This window comes from Phocoena sinus, chromosome 14 (assembly GCF_008692025.1).
Source record: "Phocoena sinus isolate mPhoSin1 chromosome 14, mPhoSin1.pri, whole genome shotgun sequence".
NCBI classification, from domain to species: domain Eukaryota; kingdom Metazoa; phylum Chordata; class Mammalia; order Artiodactyla; family Phocoenidae; genus Phocoena; species Phocoena sinus.
The window spans coordinates 39,353,077-39,371,580 of NC_045776.1; the positions used below are offsets into that span (position 1 = coordinate 39,353,077).

General features: G+C 44.8%; 1 long non-coding RNA gene across 1 annotated transcript; it reads left to right on the forward strand.

Moving 5' to 3' along the window:
* The first annotated feature begins 962 nt into the window (after nucleotides 1–962).
* LOC116739295 lies at nucleotides 963–11,691 on the forward strand. The gene is made up of 4 exons (XR_004345525.1): nucleotides 963–1,048; nucleotides 1,131–1,314; nucleotides 1,641–1,914; nucleotides 11,559–11,691. It is a non-coding gene; the product is annotated as an uncharacterized LOC116739295 (long non-coding RNA).
* Nucleotides 11,692–18,504: the final 6,813 nt, after the last annotated feature.

The following is an 18,504-nucleotide window of genomic DNA, read 5'->3' on the forward strand; positions in this document are numbered from 1 at the left end:
TAGATTCCTCCGTGCATTTTCCCGCTAGCTTTCCCATTCTTCTACTGGCCTTGTGTCTCCTTCAAGCCAGTCAGGCTGTGGCTCTCTTCAGCTGGAGCTGCTCATGGATTGGGGGTTGCCCTCAGATAAAAATCCACAACCTCACCAATCTCAACAATTTCCATTCATCTTTCAAGGATGGTTTCCTCTCCAGCTTCTACCTTCTTCTGGTCAATCTCCAAGGCCTTCAAATATATTTTTTAAATGTTTTGCTCAGATTTTAGAAATCTTATCTGCATGAAGATTAGTCCACCATTACCAAAAGCTAGAATCTATTATACTCTTCTGCATACTTTTATGTCTGCAATTTTCTTTTTTTTAAAAATAAATTTATTTATTTAAGGCTGCGTTGGGTCTTTGTTGCTGCATGTGGGCTTTCTCTAGTTATGGTGAGTGGGGGCTACTCTCTGTTGAGGTGCATGGGCTTCTCATTGCGGTGGCTTCTCTTGTTGCAGAGCACAGGCTCTAGGTGTGCAGGCTTCAGTAGTTTGGCGCAGGGCCTTAGTTGGGCATGTGGGATCTTCCCTCCCCAGGGCTCGAACCTGTGTCCCCTGAATTGGCAGGCGGATTCTTAACCACTGGGCCACCAGGGTAGCCCAGCAATTTTCTATAATTACAAAAAGAAATAAAAATGGATTGCACAGGATTTTGTCTTAATCTTTTTGGTCTTAATTGTCTTAAATCTTCTAATTCTCATTAATTCGAAGGCTAAAAATGAGTTGCCTTCCATTAATATGGCACTTAAAATACAGTAAAATGAATAAAAAGGAAAGTTTTCAAAAGTTTGATATGGCAGGCGTGGGGGTGGGCAAGAACCCTAATCTTAACTGCTAGGAGGTTAGGAAGCCTTGTTTGCGGGTTTAATCCACCACATGCAGTTCCTTACAGTCACCAGCAGGGGGGAAAGGTAGTTTTCTGTTTCCGATGGATCCCGGCGCCTCGCAGCTAATTCCCTAACCAAAGGAAAAGAAGGGAAGAGCGCCGGGGAGATCTCGGTCAGTGTACAGAGGTAAGTGGCCTAGAGCGGTCACTCGGAACGCAAGGACCCGCGAAACAGAATATACATAGTCCCAGCAGCCCTGTCTTTCCAGGCACACGGGATAAGTTGGCTGGAACTCCCTGCTGACCGCTCAGCCCTGCATGCAGGGCTGCAGCAGCGCAAAGCCTGCTCCAGAGCGGCCGCAGAGGCGCGGGCAGGAGGGGGACCCAGGTGGGGCCGCGCGCCGCTCCACGGGTGACCAGGTGAGCCCACGCCCGAGTCCGAGTGGGAACCAGGTGAGCGTACGCCCGTGTCCGCCGGTGACCAGGTGAGCCCCCGTCCAGCGACTCTAGGGTCCCGGTCAGAGTCGGGTCATAGGACTCAAGCAGTCAGAGGGCAAAATGGTTTGAAGCGGACAGCGAAGCCGGCTGGTGATTCAAGATACCGGCCTGCACAGTTGTGTCTTCCAGGGCGGGGATCAGGAGATTGGAAAGGACATTCTCCTGACAAGTGTGTTCACAGTATTAGCCTTAAAAATAAACCATGCTCCTGAGATGCTGTGTGTGGAAGGGGAAGGAGAGTGGTTATTTTATTAGCGCTGAATGTTAACTATTCCCTCCAGGATCTTGGCTAAACTCTGTATCTGGTGACCAGTCGTAGAGCCTGGGTCTGTGCCCCAGAGTAAATGCGTGGGCAAATGATGAGCTGCGGCTGGAAACAAACAGCCACCACTTTCGAGATCTTTAAGATGGAAAGTCAGTGGGTGATGAAGCAGCGAGAGAGATTGGAGACGGAAAGCAAAGAACAGAAAGATAAGAAGCAAAGATATGGGAAGTCAAGGAAAGGAACCGCGTGGACACAGCCGGGTGGACCCCGCAGCTCGGTGAGGCGCGCAGGTTAGCAGCAGGAGTGCGTCCGGGTTGACGTCTGTCTGTCGAGAGCCAGACCCTAAGCAGATTGTTGGAGTCAGAGGAAGGAGGTCATTGTTTCAGAACCCACTGGTTATCGCTGGTATTATAAGGTTATCATGGTAGGGATAGAAACGCGTGCACCATGTCAGCAAGTTTTCTTCTGACAAATGGTCAAATGATAAGATGTACACATTTAATTGGCTTAGGAGATAAATTGCCAGATGCTTTGTTTTTCTGCACCCTGATGAACATTCAGAGAGGAATCTCTGGAAAAGCCTTTCGTGTAAATAATTAGACGTCAGGATTAAAGGGTTGCAAAACAGCACAACAAATTTTTTAATTACTCTAGGTCTTAATAATACTGCATGTAGCAGCAGTAGTACTCTAATTATGTTTAAAAAATATTTCAAGAATGTGTCCTTTTTTAAGATAGCTGATTACTAGTTTTAAATAGACAGGAATCTAAAATATTCCAGTCATTTGAAATATATGCAAAACATCAAATAAAACATTTGCCAAACCCTACACGAAAATGAGTGAAATAATAACATAGCCAACTTCAGCTACTTTTCGGAAGAGATGTATTAGGCTACAATGCAGCCATTTCCCCTGTCTTTGTATTTGAGTGCTGGGGGCTATTTGTTATTGCAGATTTGGTCTGTGTGCCCTAGTCAGGCCTGTAATACTTGACTGTCCTTCCCACTTCTCAATTTACCAGTCCTAGGGTCCTCCTTTGCACATCTGTTAAAAAAAAAAAAATCCCATTCTTGTGTTTTAAAACTTGCCTGTTTGCTTGACATTTAAGAAAACTTGGAATGGGGAGGAAAGGCTCATAAATCAGCCTCATTTTTTGGAGAAGGGATCATTTGACTGCATGGAAAATGAGAAATTAGGGGTTTGGGGTAGGATATGGTGACCCCATTTGAACTTTACATACTATTTCTTCCTAAATGGGGAGGAGTTTAGAATAGGCACTCAAGCTTCGTTTTGGCTGAAAGACATTAAAAATATTTTTCTCAGGCACGGTTTACATGGAAGTATTAAGGAACATCTTTACATTTTCTCGTAAGCCCCCAGGGACTGATGCCTAGTACCTTAGAGGCAGAAGTTACTTGCCACTAAACATTTACCTTTGCTTTAGTATATTTTATATGGCTCTAATGGAACTTAATGATTAATCAGGATATGTGCTATTAGTTATATATATATGTACATATATATATATTTTTTAATAAGAAATGTGTTGTGGGCTATGTGATTCCTTCTGTTGGCTGTTCACATTTGAGCTGCTGCCCACTGGAAAATCCAAATAATCATAGCTTAGGCAAGATAGAGGTCTATCTTTTTTATTGATTTATTTTTGGCTGCATTGTGTCTTAGTTGTGGTGCGAGGGGCTTAGTTGCCCCACAGCATGTGGGATCTTAGTTCCCCCACCAGGGATCAAACTCTCATCCCCTGAATTTGAAGGTGGATTCTTTACCACTGGACCACCAGGGAAGTCCCAGAGGTCTATCTTTTATAAATGTGTAAATACTCTGGAAGTAGGCAGTCCTTGGCTGGTGTAGCAGCTCCTGTATCTCACCAGGAACCTTCTTCCTTTCTGTTATCCTCAGTGTGTAGCATCCATCTTCCAGGTTGCCTCATGGTTGCAAGGTGACTGCTGAAGTTCCAGTCATCATACCCACATTCTAGGTGGGAGCAAAGAAGAAAGGGAGAAGGGCAGAGGGCACCTGGTAGCTGAGTAAGATTTAACAACTTCCACTATTTAGTGACGGGTACCTTGCCTCGATATATTTTGTGGTATATTGTCCACATAGATGGCTGCCAATCATTCTTGTATGCTCATGTCATTTTTCCCATCAAGGAGTGGAGTCTCTTTCTTTTCTCATTGTGTGGGGGCTGGCCCTGTGACTTGCTTTGACCAATAGAATGCATTGGAAGGCCTTACTAGGCCTTGTTGTTTCTGTTTTTACCCTCTTGGGATCTAGCTACCATGTAAAGAGACTTGGACTAGACTACTTAATAATGAGCAACCATCTGAAGGGAGGTGCAGCCAGTCCCCAGCTATTCCAGCTACCCCAGCTGAGGTATCAATCATGTACATTAAGTCATCTTGGTTGTACCAGCACCAGCTGAGCTCCAGCGGATACCACATGATACACAAGAACCACCCAGCTAAGCCTTGCCAACCTACAGAATTGTCAAAAATGATAATCATTGCTGAATTGTGTTGAAACACAATCAGTTGGCCCCCTGCCTCCAAATGCCAGGATGACCAAGAAGTGAGGTTCATTATTTGGGTCCTTGGCTGCATTGGAAGTGGTAGAAGTCTGTTATTATAGAGGAAGGGGATGGCTATCCCAGGTGGGGTTGGGGAGGGGTGAACAGTTGTACACAGCTGCCAGTTACCTGGTGGCAGCTTGAAACAGAAAAGGCACCTATGGGACCTCAGGAGCAAGGTCCTATGGGATCATTACTCTCAGACTTTGGCACATGGGCCGTGCTCCTGTGTTTGGCCTCGACCCTCTTCCTCTGTTCCAAAGCTTCTGTCCTGCGTGACCTCAGGCTGCCTCAACCCCCTCTCTGTGTGCATTGTGAGCTGGCAGCTCCTCACTGCTGTCAGGCTGCCTGGCTCCTGTTCTCAGAGAGGAGGTCTGATCGAATCAGATCTCCATCCAGCCAGGCCACTGCACAGTCAGTGCTGTGCTCTGGATTGGCTGCACATCCCTTCCCCTGATCCCTCTATCCTTTATCCAGCCAGCCCTGTAAGGAGAGAGCTGTGGCCCTTGAGCTCTGGAAGAACTGGATCAAGTCCTGGCTACACCCCCTTTCTGGCTGTGTGACCTTGAGCAGGCTTTATTGTTCTGCCTCAGTTTTCCCATCTGTGAAATGGGGTCAATGGTACCCACTTTATAGGGTTGTTGTGAAAATTAGAGAGAGTGCATGTGAGTACTAGTGTGTGCTCAATAAATGGCAGCCATTACTGTGATTTTATTTTAACTTACATAAGCAACTGTGTGCTCCCTTTGTGGAATCGATGATCTTGAAAAGTTAGCTATTCATCAAATGATATCTTCCCATAGATGTCTGTCATAAAACAAGAATCCTTTCCCACTGAAAAGTTTATTTTCAATGCCATTACTACATTTAAAAGCTTCTTTTAAAATACTGCAAAACTTTTTTCAAAATCATGAATTGAGAGGAACAGTATCTAATTATATACCAAAGGTAACCCAAAGCTTCTCCATAATATATGTACCTGTTTTTGCTCTGTTGGGGGTAAGTGAGGAGGTTGGAAGTATGGGGTGTTTGTTCCTCTGTGTTACATGATCCCCCAATGCTGCTTTTGGGTGGGACTTAGACTGCTCCTTTGGGACAAAGGCAGCTTGAGAGAAAAACCAGTCACATCTGGGTGCTCTTGAAGACATACTTTGCATTTGTTTTCGGCTGTGCCTTAACCAAAGGTTAAGTGTGATCTTCCATGTGGGGAGGGTTTTAAAAATACTGTAAAGTGAATTTTCTCATAATTGCTTATGTAATAGCTATAGGCAGGGATGTTACAGGTTGTTGATGTGTTTTTTGATATTTTTTGTGGCTGTTTACAGTGAGGACAGGCTTGCCATTCTGCTTGTGATAGACCTTTAAACTTACTGCTTGCGTTATATATTACTTCCATAAAGACAAATTCCTCACGGAGGACTTTTTGCCTTTCCTAGATTGTGAAGCAGTATATAAATGTAAGTGTCACTATAATTCTTTAAGCTGGACACACCTTTACTTGGTTATGACATGTCTTTCTATAATACCTGAGGGTCAGGTAGTACCACATGTAGAAACTGATGATTGATTTTGTGAGCTTGAGACTGAAAAGGGCTCTGTAACAGGGTAGAGTATACACTCACATCTTAGTGCACTATATTGATATGAGGCAAGGAAGAAAAACTGCTTTTCCTAAAACAGTTTCTAACTTGTTTATAAGCTAATCTACTCATAAATTTCAGACAGCTCAGGAGAGTATAAGACCTCCCTCCCATCCCCCATAGCTAGACAACCACTAAGAGTCTCTCATTCTCCAATTAGCAATTTTCTGTGCATACACACCCGAAGTTTGTGGTTTACACTAAGGTTCATTCTTGGTGTTGTGCATTCTGTGGGTTTTGACAAATGTATAATGACATGTATCCACCACTATAGTATCATACAGAACAGTTTCACTGCCCTAAAAATGCTCTGTGCTCGACCTAGTCATTCCCCTCACCCTCCAATCCCTGGCCACCACTGATCTTTTTACTGTCTTCGTAGTTTTTGCCTTTTCCAGAATGTCATATACAGCAGTTCCCCTTATCTGCAGGAAACAGCAGTTCCCCTTATCTGTAAGAGTTACGTTCCAAGATCCCCAGTGAATACCTGAAATCTTGAATAGTATCAAACCCTATATATACTAAATTTTCTCCAATACTGATGGACGGGTAGCATATGCAGCATGGACACACTGGTCCAAGGGATGATTCATGTCCCTGGAGGGACAGAGCAGGAAGGCACAAGGTTTCATCACGCTACTCAGAACAGCACACAATTTAAATCTTCAGTTCATTTGGGTAAAATACCAAGGAGTCCTACATCATTTGGTAAAAGGGTATGTTTAGTTTTGTAAAAAACTGCCAAAGTGTCTTCCAAAGTGGCTGTACCGTTTTGCATTCCCACAAGCAATGAATGAGAGTTCCTGTTGCTCCACTCCCTTGCCAATATTTGCTGTTGTCAGTGTTTTGAATTTTGGCCATTCTAATGAGTATGTAGTGGTATCTTATTGTTGTTGTTTTCATTTGCAATTCCCTAACAACAAATGAAGTTGAGCATCTTTTCATAAGCTTCATTGCCATCTCAATAACTTTTTGGTGCGTTATCTGTCCACATGCTTTGCTTATTTTTAAACCAGGTTGTTTGTTTTCTTATTGTTGAGTTTTAAGTGTTCTCTAACAGTTCTATATCAGATATAGCTTTGGCAAATATTTTCTACCAGTCTGTGGCTTGTCTTCTCATTTTCTTGACTAGAATTTTTTTAATTACTGAAAAAATCATATCCATTGTAGCAAGTGTTACAAAGCAGAGATATTAAGAAAAACTCAATAATCATCTCTTTGCCTCTAATTGTATCCTTTGAGGTAACTGATCTAAAGAGCTTGATTTGTAACCTTCTGCATCTTTCTGCTCAAATGTGTGTGTGTGTGTGTGTGTGTGTTTATGGAAATGTATGTGGGCTTCTTCCTTATATTTTTGTTCAAGAATAAGTTTCTGTATACATTTCTCCATAATTTTATTTTATCCCCTCCCTCTAAACAATTCACCACTGGTATATGTCTAGCCAAATATGTATAAATGTGATGTTTTTTCTTCATGGCTGTGCAATATTCCTTGGTACGGATATTATAATTTAGCCATTCCTCTAGTTTTAGGATAGATATTTAGGATGTGTCCAGTTTTATTTTCCTTTTCCATTATAAACAATGCTGGTGCTTTTATTCTTATAGGATAAATTCCCTGAAGTGGGACTCTTGGGTCAAAGGTGGCATGAATTTCTAATTTTATTGGATATTGCCAGAGTATCTTCCAAAAGATTGTAAAAATTCATTCCCTCACCAGCAATGTATGAGAAGTGCATTTCCCCACATCCTCATCAGTGCTGGATGTTAGCAGTCTTTAAAACATTTTCCCATTTGCTGGTATTGCTTTAATTTGCATTGTTTTTACAGCTAGTGGCCCTGGGTAGCTCATTATAGGCATGTGGGTTCGTTGTTCATATCCTTTGCCCGTGTGGTTAATAAGTTTATACGTGGTGGCCTTTCAAAGGCTGGAGTAGGACAGAGCAGGCAGTGCAGGCACCAGGTGGACAGAGGGTAGATTCCCATCCTCTGGGCAGCTGCCATTATCACAGTAGGATGGTGACGCCTACCATTAGCACCTCCTCCACCTACCTCTGTGTCCCTAGGTCACATCCAGGGCCTCTGGGTAGCACAACTCCAGGGGCCACGTTCACCTGGTGAATGGACAATGTGGGGGGAGGAGTGAGATTCCCAGAGGCTCCCACGATTGTGCCCCTGGAGCTGTGCATTGCCAGGACCCTAGTCTTGCTTTGGTGATAGCACTTGCAGGGCCGCACCATGACCTCCATGTGACTGTCTGTTTGCCATCTTTTCAGACTCCGTGCTTACTTAACTTTGATCCCCAAAGCCTAGTATAGTGCCTGGCACATAACCAGGCCTGTTGGAAAGTGTTGGCTGATGGAATGAATAAAAGTGTCTGCAAGAGCTGGCAGGCCTCAGAAGGTGGTAGGCGAAGGTGGTGGTGGTTTGTGTGTGTGTGTATCTTTATATAAATATCAGGTATTGGGGCTGGCCTTAGGGTAGGGATTGCTGCCAGGAAGCTCAGTCTGGGCATGGATGAGAGGTACCCAACAGGTCAGAGACCCTACCCCCCTTTTTTACCCACTTCCATCTAAGACAGTCGCCCCTAAGACCCCTTTCTGTTGTTCCCTGTCTTTCTGACTTTATGTAGGAGTCACTGTCCTTTCCTGAGAACTCCTTCCCACCCACAGCTCAAGGGGATTTTGTATAAGAGGTCAAGGGTTGTGTTAGATGAAGCCAATTATTCCCCAGAATAATTCTCCCAGGGAACATGGGTCTGCAGACCAACCGTTGGCTTATGTGTCGTTTGAAAGGAACTGGCTGAACCCCGAAACAGAGGTCAGAAAGATCATGACGAGCTATTAATAATTACTTCCCCCTCCCCAAAGCTAATTAAATCTCCCACAAAGCATTGAAATTTACTTAGTTGACTTGAGTCACAGTGGAACCATAAGGAGGCAGGGGATAGAAGTGTCTGTTGCCAGAGCACATGAATGCCAGGTGAAGATTAGAAAAACCTTCTAAGAAAGATAAAAGGCAGAGTTTTCACTTTGAACTTGAAAAACATTCACGCTGCACAGAAGTAAGTGGCCGGAGTTAAACCTGACAAAAACAAACAGAATGCAGGGCTATCATCATAGGCATTTAGAGCTGTGGGTCCTTCTTAGAAGGTGCATAATGCATTTACCCTCAGGGCATTCTTACACATTTATTCCGTACTTTTGTCATGTTTTCCTGTCCTAAACCTAAACGTCCTCTTTATCATCATTTGATAGGAAAAGGCCTTGCAGGGCACCTGCACCAGAGGCCAGGAACCCCTCTTATGACCGTGAGTGAGTCTGGGCCTGGTACAGCTACGAGGCCGGGAAAGGAAGCTGGGAGGTGGGGGGAGGGTCCTTCTCTCCATGGAGGGGCCTTGATTTCCATCCTGAGGTTTTCAAAAAGTCCTCACCCTCTCAGGCATTGGCTGTGAGCGTGACTTTTCTCACTGAGCACATTCCTCTTGGGTTTGCCGACATTCTCTTCTCAACTGTCTGTAACACCTTGACTATCCAGGGTCTTTGAACACGACTTTCCTGGATTAACAAATGTCAATCCTTTACATCCACATATTCTGTGCCTTTGAACAGAAATCATTCCAGAAACATAGCACACGTTTTGTCCTTACTCAGCTGAATGGACTGCTTTGTTTTGAGGGGATGGAGAGTGACCCCAGCAACTGCTGTGGGTTAGTTCCCTGGGAAGGAGCACAGGTGGGCTCAGAAGAGCTCCAAGCGTTGGCCTGCTTTCCACTTTGCCTCCTCACAGAAGTGCAAAGGCAAGTGTGGGGCTGCAGACCTGGAGGCAATTTAATGAGGCTGCTTCCTTCAAAAAGTAATGTGTTACAAGCGGAAGCAGTCTTTCCCCACAATGCACAACACTTGTTTTTTTTTTGCCTGCGCTGCGTGGCTTGTGGGATCCTAGTTCCCCGACCAGGGATTGAACCTGGGACCCCGGCAATGAGAGCATGGAGTCCTAACCACTGGACAGCCAGGGAATTCCCAGCAACACTTTTAATTAATTAATTAATTAATGGCTGTGTTGCGTCTTTGTTGCTGCACGCGGGCTTTCTCTAGTTGCGGTGAGTGGGGGCTACTCTTCATTGCGGTGGACGGGCTTCTCACTGCGGTGGCTTCTCTTGTTGCGGAGCACGGGCTCTAGGTGCATGGGCTTCAGTAATTGTGGCAGGTGGGCTCAGCAGTTGTGGCTTGCAAGTTCTAGAGCGCAGGATCAGTTGTGGCGCACGGGCTTAGTTGCTCCACGGCATGTGGGATTTTCCTGGACCAGGGCTCGAACCCATGTCCCCTGCATTGGCAGGTGGATTCTTAACCACTGGGCCACCAGGGAAGCCCAACACTTTCTTAAATGGCAGAAAACTCTACCTTTTCCTTTTTCTCTGCCATTATCCACATCCTTTGATTTTCCACTGGTATCCCAAACGTTGTCTCTTGTTTTTGCCTCTAACACAACACAACTCTTCAGCTTACCTCACTCATATTGAAGTGGCTAAAACATGCAGGAGAGACATCCCTCACCATCTTCAGGTTTTATCCAGAGCTCACCTTCCCAGCTGAGTGCACTTTTGCCGACAAAACACAGGACTACAGTTCCTCCACAGCTTCCTCGATATTTTATTTTTTTCACTGAATTCCAAGCACAGGAAATATTTGAAAACTAGGGCTTTAGTATTCTGAGGCTGAAAGTCTTATAGAGTGCTGTGCCAGTCATTAAGCTGCCTCTTAGCTGCAAACCCATCCTGGGTTGGATGCTGGTACAGGGGCTCTGCAAACCTCATTTTTGCTTTTCCTGCTGACAGTTAGGCTGTGCCAGTAGGGGGTGCTAGATGGAAAGGGCAAGCTGCAGGAGGAAGGGACATGCTCCCCTCTTCTCTTGGCTTGTGGCTCCTGTGAACATTATTCCAACAATGGTTGGTCACCCTGGAGGTGGCAGTTCCTCCCACAGAGGCAGCTGGATCCTGATGGATCCTGTTTGTAGTTTTTCCAACACTTGCAAAGCTACACTCATTATGCTCCTCTGTGAGACCCAGTGTCTCCTCCTAGAGATCTGGACTCCAGGCTCACGGGGACCTCCATCCAAGCTCAGAGACACCAGCACCAACTGGTCAGCGCCCCTTTCTCAGAGTTTTGGGTCCCAGGTCTGGATCTCATTCTTCTCTGAGCAGCTCAGAAACACCAGCATCAGTGGAAGCGTCTCTTGCCCTCTTGTGTCTGAGGAAACCTGCCTTCCCTTGCTGGAGAACTTTGGCATGAAATGTCTCATTAAATGATATTCTGAATAATGGCTTGGACCATAAGTTGAATCACTGAGGTAAGAGTGATGGATAGAAAAAAAAAGAAAAATCTTAGACTTTTTCATTGCTCAGGGGAGGCCCCATGTCTTGTCTAGCAGTAGACTCATTTACTGTCTTCAGGCAAACCCCCGGTTCTGCAGTAACCATTGGATACAGTCGAATAAATTGAATGCAGTCATGAAAGGTCACTTTCTCAGTGCATTTGTTCACGCTTTGCAAACGGCTGGCAAAAATGTGGCACCTTTGAGAACCTGGAGAAAATTAGATTTCTTCCCAGGCACCAAAATTTCTTCTTTCTTCTTCTTTTTTTTAAATGGGTGCCTATAGCATAAGAATATGCAAAAAAGTCAATGTGTCCTTTTTTACTCTGTTTCAGATCAGGGGCACATGCTCCACTTATGAGGAAACTGACAAGTGACACTACAAAGACCCATTTCATCAGCCTTGTACAACTGCCCTAGAGAAAGAGTACTTTGAAATGCATCTATCTGAGAACGCCTCACATTGTCCACCAACTCCGTGGTCTGATTCCTGTCATGACTCACTTTGAAATGGACAAGTCAATCTTCAGAAAATATATGGTGCAGTCAGACATACTTGTCCACTGAAATCTTTGCCTTTGGCTGAGCACTGAGCTGATCTTTCCTTGAAAACCTCTCTCTCCAGAGTAGGGCAGTGGCCAGTGGCTTTCACAGTGAGAGGCTGAACCTGCTAAGAATATGATGCTTTGTCTTTTCCAATCTCTGATGTCCTAGATACTGATGCCTTCTCCTGGTTAAGGCTGCTTTCTAGCAGAGCCTGAGACAAGGGCTTTGCTGCAGACAGCTCATTTGGGAGGTGATTCTGGGAGAGGAGAGGGTGAGTCAGAGAGGAGCGGGGGCTCTCTCTCTGGGTAGAGGGCTCAGTTCTGTCAGAATACCTCTCAGAGTTGTCTGCCGAGGGCCAGAGCCCAGAGCATTTCTCCACTGGCTCCTGTTGCCCATTGGTTGAAGATTCCCTGGGCCTCTTCCCTGCCTTGCATCTCTAGGCTGCAGGTAGAGTGGGATGGTGTGGGAAAGCGGAAAGGTGCGGCATAAGCTGGAGGGCCTGTCACAGCTCACGTGGAACTGTCCCCTGCAGCTGCACCTCCTATTAGGGGGGATGAATGTGATGGACATCGTAACCGGAGGTGAGCAGCTCACTTTGCAGCCAGACCACCTCAGATCAGATCCCTGGCTCCAACGATGATTAACTGTGAGATCTTGGTCAAAAAACCAAACATCACTTTCATCGTCGGATATTATTATCCTCTTGGGGATAATAATAGTACCATTACCGAAAGCAAGTTCATGTGCCCGACACACACTGAGGCCCAACAAACTGAAACATAGGAGTTTGGAGCAAAGAAAGGTTTATTGCAGGGCCATGCAAGGAGAATGGGTGGCTCATGCCCCGGAAAATCCTGAACTCCTCCAAGTGTTTCAGCAAAGCATTTTTAAAGGCAAGGTGAGGGAGGGGCATGGTTGGTTGCTACCTCCTTGGTGTAGGAATCCTTTTTCTTGCAGCTGTCCAGGTAGGTCAGGTCATGATGTTCCTGTAAACCTCCCACAAGACAGATGTTATTCTCTGTTCTGCAAATTTTTATCTCTACATGAATGGAAAAGTATTATTATACCCTTAAAGGTCAGAGCCTTGAGAATGGGCTATCCTGTATATTTCAGGCTATAGGCAACATTCTTAACTCAAAGCAAACGCCAGAAGAATACAAAGGTTAAACTAAAAGAAACAGATCTAATATGGAGTCGGATTTGTTCTTCCCTATTACGGTACCTCATGGAGTATTGTGCTCAATAAAGATTAGCTATCGTTACCCAACAACAGTCTCCTAGTCTAAATTGTGTCCAGAGTTCCCTTTTCTCTTTCAAGGTGAGCACAACTTCTCTGTGCTTCCGTATTTCTCTCGGGGAAATGTGGAGACCTGTGTCAGCACACGCTGTTGAAGCACGCCTTATATCTCCTGCCACATACCTCAGGGTCTTGCAGCTTAGCTGCCACTCCAAGGACACCCACATGGTCCCCCTTCTCCTTTTCCATCCCTCCACTTCTCTACTTTTCTGCCATCTTCGTTGTCTGGATACAGAGGGGCTGCAAAGCTCAAGCCCTCAGCATGCCCTCCTGGTGCTGCTGGCTGCACCCCTGTGGGGCTGGTGTCACATTGTAATTTATTCCAAAATTCACTGCAACTCACTGTACTTTCTTGCAAGTGCTGATGTAAATGTTTCTCTGCCAGAATCTGGTAACATTCTAATACTTCCAGGACTTAGATTAGTGTCGACACTTTTGTTGACCTTCTAAAGACAGATAAGGTGAAGTGGTTCGGCTAATGTCAGCTTTCAGGGGCCTCATCTTTCCAAAGTGACTACAACCATTCTAGATCTTACTTTCTGCTAGGAAAAACTGTGATATCTTCTGGCAAACAGGAATGTTTTTCTTTTTCAGATAATAAAAGTTATGTAAAAATTAAGCTACTTTTTTTTTTTTTTTTTTTTACTTTGGTTGCTAGGATGCTCTGAGTTAAATTGTATGTTCCAGTATAAAAATTATACTTCACTGTTGTTTTCTGATATGTCTATCTTTTCCACTGGATATTTAATTCTTATTTTAATTGTCCTAATATATAGGTCTTTGTATTGTAAGCTGACTCAAATCCTGCTAGAGGCAGTGCATAAGTAGAAAGTGATGTGTGAATTATTAGAATTGCCCCCATTAAAATACAGTCACTGTTGGTTGTTCGCTCTTCCTGAGTATAGCACCTTTCAAAGCCAGAATTTCTGAAGCCTGTTACGCAAGATATGGTAGTTTCCACTCTATTAATCGTTTAATAATTCAGAAGACACATGACATTTTAGTTAGGACGTTTTGGGTTGCAGGTTACTGAAAATCCCATCTAATTCACAGGCCTTGAACATTAGAGGAGATTCACTGAGTCTTGTGACCCAAGTGCTTGATGGGTTTCAGGCATGGTTTGATCAGGGTTCTGCCTATGGATCTGTTTCTCTTAGTTTCTCCTAGATTGCTCCCCTCTGTGTTGGCTTTTTCTTGAGGCTGACTTCATTCATAGGGGTAGGGGCTGCCAGCTGCCTCTGTGCTTTACTCTGATTGGGCCACACTGTGCAAGACTATTCCCAAACCAAACACTGCAGCAGAGGAATAGGGGTGCTCTGATTGGGCTGGACTAGTCAGGTCCTACCTGCAGCCACGACCCCACACAAAGTCCCCGGGGGCTGCATGGTAGGGTGGGGTGGAGTGGAAGAGAGAAAGCGAGGTTTATTGCTCACTCCATCTGACAGGGCCAGTGAAAAGAGAACAGGGGAAGGGCTTGGACCTACTGTGAGGAGTGCTACTATAAAACTGTGTGCATATGCATTTCTTTGGGATGAACAACGCCAGATTGTGCCTTGGCAGGTCTTGTAAATTCTATCAAAACTCTCTCACTCTCTTGTTGGCCTCCAGAAAGAATCTGTCTTGCGATGCCTCTAGATTGGGGCAGGTGGAAAGCTTCCTGCAATTATATTCCTTATAGGTAACATTTCTCTACCAGACATTTGCAGTTTTGTAGGGTCCATCAACCAGTTGATAGCGGATTTGAGATGTGAGTTTAGTGCATCAGAGAAGGAGAGGCGGGTTCCATGTGCCCAGGGAGCAGCCTGGTGCTTGGCTCAACGTGTCCACCGATTGCTTTATAGGAGAAAAATCCTTAGAGGAATTAATACACTTCTGCAAAGAGGGCTCAAAAGGGTTCTGGATTCTTTTCCTCTTAATTAACCAAGGAATATTTCACTTCTTTTTAGAAGTAACTGTTTTCTTTCCCAGTTCCTATATTTTGCCGTATCTGATTATAATTTATGTCTGAAGTAAGCATTTCATAGAGGACCATCAGAATTTATGGAAAAGAAGAAACCCCATGTGTGCACACGCAGGTACACATACACCCTGACTCACAAATGACTGTTTACGCCAGCATCTTTTTCATGGCTGGACTAAGGGTAGGACAATGGCCTCTGCCAAAGGCCTTTTCTTGAATGAGCACTGTGGCTTTCAAGTTCCCTTGCAGAGCTGTGGCTTGGCCATACTTCTGGCTTCGAGAGTAAAATGACCCAGGGTAGAAGGATGGGCATGTTGGCTGGGGGAGGATGGAACCTGCCCCAGCAGACAAGCTGTACCACTTCTGTACCCAGATGTCCCGAGAGCCTGTTCGCTGCCGGGTGAGGCCAGGGTACTTGAGTCTCACTGTGGTGGCTTGTAGTGAAGTATGAATCTTGGTGGCTTTGTCCTCAGTGAGGAAGACCAGGCCAAGGTGGCCCAGGGCTCTCTATATAACAGGGTCGCTGCGTGTGTTCTAGGTGTTGTTGTCATCCCTTCAGTAATTACTGTCAGCTGCTTAACACCTCTCCCCACCCATCCTCACTTCTACCTAAAAAAGCAGAAATGAGGAGCTTGAAAAGGCCATTTGTTGAATCCAGTGTGTTTTGGGTGACGGCACAAGACAACCGAGTGAACGGGACTGCTTCTTGCCCTGAGAAACACTGCTGCGAGCCCATGTTAACAAAGGCAAATCCCCCCCAAAGTGGAGCCAGTTGGTGGTTTGTGCGGGCGCTTGCTTGAGCTTAGCCAAGGAGTGCCAGGGAGGACAAGGGGAGGACTGGGAAGGGCAGATCGGGGCTGGAGACCAGAACACATAGAGGGCTCACCCACAAAGGGAGTGGTCAACCATGCAAACTACGGTGCCAAGGGTTGCAGATAGCTCTGGACTGATCAGGCTGGGACATGACCTGACTCTGCTGAAACTCTGGTTCTTGGGACCCAGCCCAGGATCAGGGCCTTGTCGATCAGGCCCCTGAGGCAGAAGCCCCATCATATGAATATTGTGAACATTGCAATTTCTAGAAAGACCCTTGGATAGGGACATCTGCCTGGGAGAGCAGTTTCAAACTTAGCACACTCTGTCTTTAGCAAAAGCCCGGAAGATTACTCAAAGGCTGCAGGCTGCAGCCACAGCCCCACCTGCCAGGGATTAAACCGGGAATGTGGGAATGCTGGTCCCGGACCCCGACTGTGCCCAGCATCCTGCAGAGTTGCTTTCACCTAACTGGAGTCTCAAGGTCAGCCTACCACCCTGATGTTGATGAGGGAATCCACTGTGTGACACAGTCTTTGGTTTATGGGCACCCTCCGGAGAAATGTGACCTACTTGAAGAACAGGAAACTGGCACTTCTCAGCATGAGACTTATTTTTATCTTAAGGACACTGTGAATCAGGTAAGCTTCTCACAGTGTTTTCACAGAGTTTTCAACCTGTGTATAGGGCTTTGTAGTATACATTTTCATGTTTACTAATTCCTGGCTCCATTTTACTCCTTTATGCTTGTTTCATTCCTTCCTTTTCACCTACTTTTTGCTTATGTTACCTTGATGCATTTTATGTACCCTTTTAGGTTGCCTTCCAGTGGTGTGCTAGAACCTTTGCAGTTGTTAAATATTCAGACATTTTATGAGCCCCCTGTTAAACAGTTGATAGCTTGAAATCAGCCATAGTGGGAATATTTACACCACAGACATAGGCAGACACTACAAAATAGGCCTTCCCCCCCACCCCCGGGGAACTAGTTTACCAGCATACTACTGTTTATATCTTATCTAGAAAAGGTGAAGTCTTAATAGATGTGTTTTTTAGGACCTAGAGATTATCATACTAAGTGGAGTAAGTCAGACAGAGAAAGACAAATATCATATCACTTATATGTGGAATCTAAAAAAATGATACAAATGAATTTGTTTACAGAACAGAAACAGACCCACAGACACAGAAAACAAACTTATGGTTACCAAAAGGGAAAGGTGGGGAGGGATAAATTAGGAGTTTGGGATTAGCAGATACATACTACAGTAGTCTATATAAAATAGACAAACAACAAAGACCTACTGTATAGCACAGGGAACTAAATTCAATATCTTGTAGTAAACTATAATGGAAAAGAATCTGAAAAAGAATATATACATATAACTGAATCACTTTGCTATACACCAGAAACTAACACAATTTTGTAAATCAACTCTACTTCAACTTAAAAAAAAATTTTTTTATTGTGTTTTTTACAAGTACTATGAAATTATCTATCTTATTTAAATATTGCCTATAATTTTAAATCTAAAGAACATTGGCACTGTTTTGGGTCCAAAAATGTTTCCAGGGTACATAAGTTTATGAGATTATTTTTTATTGATGGCAAAGGAAAAATGGGATTCATCCAACCGTGCCTTCTAGTCAACTTGGCTGTTGTGCAGCTGTTCTGTAAAGGAGAATATTTATGTATGGGGACGTGGTAACAGCTGTTTACATTTCTGTTTATTTCATTTTAAGTTGTACTCTGGTAGAGCTAAGATTTTGGTAAATCTAGCAGTATTAGAAGTAAGTTGATATCCCATTCAATGTGGGATTGTTGTTAAGGGACCATTCAATGCAAATTAGAAGTAATAATAGCTCTGGTTTAAAAGGGCAAAGAATTAGGGCTGGGAAGGGAAAATGACTCCCTACATAGGACAAGGGTTTTGCAGTGACAAATGTGGACGTTTGCTCAGTCCAGGAACTGAGAGCCAAGGAGGAGTGGGGACAGAGCAAGGATGAGGAAAGCTGCATCATTCCTGGCAGGCTCCTCTGGTCTTGGCTTGCCTTGGAATAAGTGTAAATAGCAGCAGGAAGCATGTTTGTTACCCAGACTTGGCAGCCCAGCAATTGCAAACTTCTGCAACAGTACGAAAAGGGAAGAGAAGATCTCTGACAGTAAAACGGCAATTCCTGGGCCACAAACAATGATACTGAAGACAGCTGGAAAGTCCCCCAAACCTGAAGATTCCCCCGAAGGCACTGCAACAGAACCATTCACTGACCGTGGAAGAGCTAACAACGTCTGTGTGTTGACTGCCACGTACAGGAGTGTGCTAGAAAACACTTTCCTTGTGTAGCCCGTTTAATTCTCCAAACAGACTAAGAAACTGACACATAGATGGCTGGAAGTTACTTGCCCCAGGTGCTCAGTGATTAAGAGAAGGAGCCAGGATTTGTGCCTCTGCTCTCAACTGCTCAGATCAAACAGAAAGAAAAGATTTGGGTGGATGGTGATGATCTGAAATGCGGTGATCGGGGCACAGGGAGCAGGTAAGTGAAGAGGAACGATGTAAGCAGCATGAGAATGATCTCAGAGAGGCAGCAGTGAGTGGTGGCCTGAAGCGAGATCTTCATTCCCTGCCCAGGAATTGAACCTGGGTAGCCTGGATGAAAACCA